Here is an 8897-nt window from a genome sequence, read left to right as displayed (position 1 = left end):
GTAACTGAATAGTCACTAAATGAACTGTTGTAAGTCAAGAACTACCTGTAGGGGTAAGAGATCCCACCCACAACCTTGATCATTTAAGTCAAGAAGTTCTCAATTTCTGTCCTTTGTGTGAGCAGAGAACTAATTTGAAATATGGCCAGGGGAGAGAAGTCAAGAGCCCTCCAGATGTTGCTGAACAGCAATTGTCTACACACACACACCCGTCAGTGGGAAAGTCTGCTGGAAATTGTACTCCATAGAGGCATACAGGCCTTTCCTGAATGGCTTGGTGCTTCCAAACAATCTTTCTGTATGCAAATGTTTTTTCCATGCTTGACTAACCAGAGCCCAGAATATAACCAGTAACAAATTTTCAATTAAGTAAATGCCTTTTCTTCTTTTCTTTGAAAATGGGGCTGGGAGGGGGGGCGGCGGAATAGAGTATTGCCATACTTATTCAACCTATTTAAACTATAAAAAATGTATGTTCGGTTTTCAGCAGTATTGTTGTTTGATTGGTGATTTTCTGTGAAATTAATGAAGAATAAGACTGTGACTGCAATTCTATGTAAACTAAGATTGGGCATAAGCCTGCTGATTCTAAGAGTGATTTCCATGCAGATCTGCATAAGATTCAGTGTAGGAATGATTTTGCAGTTGTAATGTGAATCCTTATTAAAACAGTGTTACCCTGCTTCGTATGCTGATCAGGTTCCTAAAATGTTATGTGCAGTTTAAAGATATTTCAGAATATTTAAGAAAGTGTGTCTCTGTGTATGTCAATTTTAAGACATTTGAGGGTTGTTTATAATTTACTTTCTGGGAGAAAAGAAATCTGTCCTGAGCCGATTGCCTTAGGATGCATCTTTACAAAGCTTTTGAAAGCAGGCAGAAGTGCATTGGCTGCACTTTTGCTCCTATAAAAAAAACATTTCCCCTAGCTAGGGTGTTGCACAAATAACTGAATAGTAGGGAGAGGCCTCCCTTGTTAAATGGATTATTTCCCTCTGCCTTGATTGCATTGCCAAGCTGCATTTTCAAGATCTGATTGTTAGAGGTTATTTTTGCAGTCTGTGTAATTGCAAGAAATTGATCGTGGCACGTACACCTAAACTATTGGATAATGTTTTAGATCCATGCTGTTTATTAAAATAAACTCTATAGCAAAGCTTCCTATGCACAATTGAACCATAACCGCTTACTAAAACTCTGCTTTTGAACTTAAGTTGAAGTGTGCTTTGATATCCATAATAGAATATAACTCTTGGACATTCTGAAGCTCAAGGGAGTTTCACTCAGAATTATTCTACTGGATAAGAGTTGGTTTGGTCTTGTACTAGGGGTAGGCAACCTTGGCTCTTTTATGACTCATGGACTTCAACTCCCAGAATTCCTGAGCCAGGCATGCTGGCGCAGGAATTCTTGGAGTTGAAGTCCACGAGTCATAAAAGCCAAGGTTACCTACCCCTGGTTCTAGTGGTTTAGTCACTAGTCTAGAAACTGGGAGACCGTGAGTTCTAGTCCAGCCTTAGCATGAAAGCCATCTGGGTAACCTTGGGCCAGGCGCTCTCTCTCAACCCAACTCACCTCACAGGGTGGTTGTTGTGGGAAAAATCGCCGGAGGAAGGTATGTTGAACATGTTTGCTACCGCCTTGAGTTATTTATAAAAATAAGGGTAGGATACAAATAAACTTGATAGGATCTTTGCTTTGGAAATGATAATGTGCTATCTACCTCTTATAAGGGCACTATAATTGATGGTTGGGATTTTTTTGGGGGGGGGGCTTTCTGGTTTACCCCAGTGGAAACTCTTTTACATCAGGTAGGCTAAAGAGATTATAAAAATGTGCAATGCAGAGCATTAAGGACATCTATATTAGATGTCCTTAATCCACTGTTCACTTTTTTTAATCTTTTCTGGCTTTCCCTATCTTTTAGGGCTGACTCCATCTATTTGCTTCTCCTTATTTGGGGGAGGGTGGAAGGCCAGCTATTGCATTTGGGAATGAGAATCTGTAACAATAATGAAAAAGAATTTCTGAAAGTATAGTTGATGAATAAAAATGACATATTGGCAAAGCTGTCACCTAATTAAAGAAATAGTTACAATAATTTAACCATTCAGATTAAATTTCCATAATGCATACAATCTGCATGAATTTATAGTTGACTCAAACAGTATTTTCCAACCACAAAAGCTCCCTCGCGTAATTTTTAATTAATTTCTGTTGGGACATACTGTATGTATAGATATGTATAGATCCGTTATCATCTAAATCGGGTGTCCAACCTAGGCAACGTGAGGATTTCAACTCCCAGAATTCTGCTGCAAGGTTGGACATGCCTGATTTAAATAAATTTTCAGGTAACAGCTTTAGCTTTTCCATTCCTGTATCCCAAAATCTTCAAAGGATCCTTCAACCTATCTGGAAGAGATAGAGTAGAGAAAAAATCAGTTCAAGTTGCCATATCAGTTCCTCTGCAGCAGACACTGTGTGGCCCAATCCACTGATTTAGAAAATGTCTTTCTTTGTGTGAGGAAGAGGGACAAATATAGTACCCTAACATTTCTAGTGTCTTTACAATAATTACTTCCAGATTTTGTGCAGGTTCCTTTGAATGTATTACAAATAAGTTTTAGCTGAGGAAAGAAAGTGATAGTAAAGCTTGCAGGCCTAATTTTTGGCCTATCAAATTTTGCAGAAGAAACAAACAAACAACGCTTAAACCTTTGAAAGTTTAAGTTTTCAAAACTTTTAAAAAATGTTTGCTTCTGCAAAATTTGAGATACAAAATGAGCTTCAGGACAAATCAGTACAATGCCCAATGTTAGTGCCAAACATAGCACTGTTTAAATAAAGCAGCAGCAATAAAAACTGTTCGGAAAACCTGGCAGAATGACCCCATTTTTGCCTCCCACCCAAAGGAAAGGGATGGTAACTAGGGAATTTTGCAAGGGATTTCCTATGGCATTTTCTCAGATTACTACCTATGAACCTCAATTCAGGAAGTTGATAGGCATTCCTTCTTTCAAACAACAAAGTAAATGTTGTTTCCAAAAACAGTGATTGGGGTTCAGAATTTCAACACTATATTTTGAATCATTTGCATTTTAGAATGTGCAAAATATACAAATTCACATATTCAATGTGACAATGCATATCTTTTTATGTGAATGCAAGAAAATGGATTCTCAACATGCTGCCTCCATACAGGGCCAGCTGAATGACTGGTAGAATGGCTTTCTATATATTGCTTTAATTATACAGGTAGCGCTCACTACCTGTTTAGCCACCATTCAGACTTAACAGTGGTGCTGAAAAAGTAATTTTATGACCAGTCCTTACATTTATGACTGTTTGCAGCATCCCATTGTCACCTTGTTGCCATTTGTGAGCTTCACAGCTGGCTTACAACAAGCAGTCAATGGAGAAGCCGGCAGTAAAATTGCAAGTCACTATCATGTGATGTCTCAATCACGGATGATTCATTTAATGACCCATGTTGGGAGTGACTTAAGTCTGTCATGGTCGCATGATGTTTCATCTAATGACCACATTGCTTAGCAAAGAAAGTTGCCAATCCCAATTGTGGTTGTTAAATCAGGACTACCTGTATTTTCCTACATGGATCTGGTTTTCTCATAAGAAAAGAGTAACTTTTGGAGCATACCTCACAAATGTAAAAACTAGCTAAGTGTAACTATTAAAGATACTCCACGCTTAGTAATACTGTCTGTAACAACCCTGCAGCCAAATCCACAGTGCTGAAGGAAAAGCAATTAACGATGGGAATTGTAGTTAAAAGTTGCTGGTAAAACTTGATTATAGCCATTTCTATGGCCAACAACAGGGGCCTTCTGATTGATTCACCATCTAGAAATTTCAATTTCAGTGGAATCTCACTAACTGAGCTTTGCAATGCTAGGTTACATTGAGCTATTTCATCTTTTTTTTTTAATGTCCTATTAAAATGCACAATATTATTTGTTCCCCATGTAATTTTAAAGTGATTAATTTATTGACTTGGGACTTTTAATCTGAACTCAATAAAGCGAACTGCTTATTTGTAGAATTTAACATGTAAATTTGGCTAGGAAGGCAAATTATGTTTTGTTCATAAAATACTTCCACACATTGAATACTGTACTCCAAGCTGAAACAGCAAGGTATTATCAATGTAGATTTGTCTTTAATCTAATTTGTACATTTAATTTGGTCAAATTAAGTTTGTTCAGCTGTGATTTATTTTGCTCCCAGTAATTTTCGTTCCTTTACATTTAAAAAAGCTGAGGTGTGTACAGTGTTAATAAAATAAAGACATCATCATCAAATCATTCCTCACCAAATGAGTATTCAAGAATGAATGCATTTTGATTACATTAAACATTGGTAACCTAACCCTGCCAATTTAGCTGAAAACAACAATGTTTCAACTACTAACATAAGGAAAGAGTAAGTGAAGGGTTGCAAATTCTATCAAGGAGAAAATATATGAAATCATACATAAAGGAACCATTTGTTCCAATTTACAATATTTTTTTTACAAATATCTAGCACACAGAGACAAAAATGCCATTTCTTTATTTCATTCTTTGTTCCAAGTATAATACTTTAGAAACATCAAATAAACAAAAACAATCATAGAACAGTTAATGTAATGATCATCTTTGAAATTAAAGTAGAAAATAAGGAGTATGGGCAATATTTGATTGGATTAATAGTGTTCAGTAAATTTGCTTTTAATTTTTTTTTAACCTCAGGCACCAATAGATTTAACAATGGAGAGCTCGTTCCATTATTTTGGAGTCTGGATGTTGTTAACTTGTGCTATCAGCTACAGATTTATTACTGGAAGTTGGTTCCACTAAAGGAACAAATCAGAGAGTGAATATACTATGCCCGTTCAGTATTTTTATATGTTGTATTTGCTTTCTGAAAGTTATTTTAAAAGCCAACATTCTATTGCCAAAACTGCTATGATTTACTGCAGTGTATTAATACTAAAAAAAGTCAAGCCATGCAGTGAACTATCATAATGTACAATAACAGTTTTTAGCAAAATGTATTTTGTCACTAATATAACAGAGAGAAAAGCACATTTGTAATAGCACAAGTTATTATCCCATTGCTATCTTAGGCATTGAAATATTTTTTAAAAAAATATTGTACTGATTCCAGATTCCAAACTGATATTTTCAATCTTTTTATCATTTATGTTGGACTTCTTCAGCGGTTCATTTTCAAATCATCATGTTCATAAGCAATTTCATTTGTGTTAAATATAGGATGAATTTACTCAAAATCAACAGGCTGGGTTGATAGAACCTTTTCTTTTTTCTTCTTCCTGTTTTGTACAACAAGCACTCTATAAATGTGTGTCAATTTGAATTCATGCTTTTTGCCCATAATACAAGTAGTCCTCGGCTTATGACTACAATTGGGACTGCAGTTTCCATCACTAAGTGATACAGTTATTAAGTGAGTCATCACATGATCATGTCTGACTTTGACCCTTCTTGTCATGTCGTTAAGCGAATCACATGGTCATTAAGTAAATCCAGTGCCTCCCCCTAGATTTTGCTTGTCAGAAGCTGGCTGGGAAGGTCACAAATGGCGATCACATGATCCTGGGACACTGTAACTGTCATAAATTCATGCCAGTTGCCAAGCACCTGAATTATGACCATGTAACTGTAGGGACACGTGATGGTCATGAGAGTTGTAAGTCACTTTTTTCAGTGCCATCATAACTCTGAACAGTTGCTAAACAAATTGTTGTAAGTCGAGGACTATCGGAATCCCCAAATGGGGCATACTTAGCAAGTATCTCAGTGAACGCTTTATTGTTCTAACAGTGTTCCTTGAAATAATAACAGTTGCAGAAAGATTAAACCTGGGTTAAACAATTTGTTGCTGAAACAATCATAGCTCCTATGATTGGTAGGGGGAATAGGATGTTTTGATGGATGGAGCTGTACAGTAACTGTGGTTGTGAATGGCTATAAAAAAGACACTATCCAGTGGAAAAATTGTGCTAGACTTGAAATTCTGCCTAGGATCCTAGGCACACAAAATGGAATCGTAAAGTTAAAAAATAAGATGGTGCAAATTATCCAGCACCTGAATTTGAAATCTTGAAAAATGCCTACTAATCCGTCCTGAACTCCTCTTTATCGTTAACATACCGTAGATTCATTTCCCACTGAATTAATCTGGACAGGAGGACCAACACGTGAGCCCAATAATCTGGGAGTAAAAAAATGTACGATGTTACCAAATCAAAAGTATTAGACATTTCCTATTGAGTTCTTTTCCTTTTGTTCTTCCTTTACTCTTTTTTACTTCTATAGATATTATACGTGTAGCATTCTACAGGCATGCTGGGTACAATATACTATGCAAATGAGTATAGTGTTGCATGGTTTGCAGCCTCTCTGCTTTTAGTGGCTTTCAATGAAAATGAAAGTGTTGTTCTTTTTTGTGAGCCCAGGACATCTTAACGGAAGAAAATGCAGACTGCATGCTTACATTATTCTAATTTCTATGGAGTTGTTTTATGGAATTTAAATGTATTAAATTGCATTAACATTTTTCTACAATAAAAGAGATAAAAGACATCTCAGCTACGTTTACATGTTTGGCTTGTATGTTAATGTCAAAAAGGGTATGAGATGGTATTAAATGGTTAAAGAGAAAAATCTCCACAGGGGACGACAAAGATATTATAAAGCCAGACTTCAGGGGGCTCCATTTGTTTTCTCAAATTACACCTTGGAAGAGGAATTCCTTCAGTTTTACGACAAAACAACCCTTTGATATTGATTGAGCTGAAAGACGGTGATTGGCCTAGTCCAGGGGTAGGCAACCTTGGCTCTTTTATGACTCGTGGACTTCAACTCCCAGAATTCCTGAGCCAGCCATGCTGAGGGGAAAGAGATTTCTAAGCTGAGCCATGCTGGCTCAGGAATTCTGGGAGTTGAAGTCCACAAGTCATAAAAGAGCCAAGGTTGCCTACCCCTGGACTAGTCGTCACATAAGCTTTTTGCAGCTTTGGCATTTGTATCCGAATAAGTCTTTCTCCATTCCTAGTGTTAACACTTTAGCCATTAACCACACTGATCTGAACTTATAACTACGCAGGACAATTCACACACGCCATTTTATGAATGATCTCTCCTTTGGCAAAATCTTTGACATCAGCGGGGTTTACTTCTAAATAAGCATAGCAAGGGTTGCAATGTAATTAAAATTATGAGGGATCAGACTCTGCTTAAGACAGTGCCATTTCCAGAGTAAATAGCCATACATGGCACTGCCTATAAACTCTGCTGGGGTAGAATCAGTCATGATTGCCGTGAGAGACAACCACCTGCAGAAGAGTTGATCTTGCTTACTAGTCAGCAGCTTTTGGTGCGGCTAACCCAGGGGTAGGCAACCTTGGCTCTTTTATGACTCGTAGACTTCAACTCCCAGGATTCCTCAGCCAGCAGTTGAAGTCCACAAGTCATAAAAGAGCCAAGGTTGCCTACCCCTGGGCTAACCAAAGTATCCTTCCAGACAGTCTGAATTGCAAATTAAGTTAGGGACCTTGGGTGACAAGTGGTTCCATTCCTACTTATGGGAATGGCCTCAGAGAGCAGTATTGGACAACTGCCATTTCTGACTCTTAGCAGTTACATTATAGGGTCCAACAAAGCCGCTTCCCCCCCCCCCCCCAGTTGCCTATGCTTTTGAGGATCCATATCAAACCTGATGATGATCGGAACGGGAGGCAGGGAAGGAAAGGTCATCAAAAGATACATAGCGCAGGAAATTTGAAAGACAGCAGGAGCTGACTTGACTTGTTGGAAGATGGATTCCTGAATACTTCTGAAACTCTCAAAGAACGCTGAGGTCCCTTCTCCTAAAGTCACTTCTATTTTTGGAGCCCAAATGATTTCTCAGGGCTAAAAATGCCAATCAGCAAGTTTGGCTGATCTCCCAGCTACCTTTGGTTGGACAGGGAAAGCCTGAGCTACAGTGGGTCTCACATTCATATTCTCAGGTTACTGTGATGCATTTTTATGTGCGGTGCTCTTGCATTTGATCTGAAGCTGCAGCTGGTGTGGAAGATGCTGGCTAGATTGCTGAGAGGGCCACTGGCTGAACATGTTACGTCATTCCTGAAGCAACTGTGTTGGCTGCCAGTTTTGGACCAAGGACAAGATTATGCTTTTGACATGCAGCATATGATCCTTAAAAAGTTGTGTTAAATGAAAGAATGCCTTTGCCCATTACATTCTGGGTCGATCAGGAAGATTAGCGTAGGTCTGGAAATGTAATGAAAATAGAAGAGTGCCCTCTGGTGACTTGGCCTTTTTGGGCAGTTACTAGTACTCACACTTCGTAAAGTTTTTCTCTCTATCCCAGGAAAATGATGAAGCCCCTACAATTGCATTTTTAAAGCAGCTATTACTCAGGCTTTTTTGGGGGGCATGAAAGTTGTAGGCACTTTTTGTATAATTATTCTTTTGATGTTTCTGATTGAGCATTTTACAATTCTATAATGCACTGTGGTTTACATTTTAATTGACTGGAAACCATGTTGACGTGTAATAATACGATGTAATATATAAATAAATTAAGTAATAAATGAAGAATAATGTCCTTTTGTAGATGTGCCTCCTCTGAGGTTACCACTCTGATGTGCCGAGAAGGTTCAATACTTCTAATAACTCTGGCAATGCCACTATAATAAGAATAGCAATAGCACTTAGACTTCATAGTGCTTTACATCCCTCTCTAAGCAGTTTACAGAGTCAGCCTATTGCCCCCAAAAATCTGGGTCCTCATTTTACTGATCTCGGAAGATGGAAGGCTGAGCCAACCTTGAGCAGGTCAGGATCAAACGCCAGACTGTGGGCAGA

Source organism: Protobothrops mucrosquamatus, unplaced genomic scaffold, assembly GCF_001527695.2.
Source record: "Protobothrops mucrosquamatus isolate PMUCROS unplaced genomic scaffold, P.Mucros_1.0 scaffold_87, whole genome shotgun sequence".
Lineage (NCBI taxonomy): Eukaryota > Metazoa > Chordata > Lepidosauria > Squamata > Viperidae > Protobothrops > Protobothrops mucrosquamatus.
Note: the sequence above shows the minus strand (reverse complement) of the source record.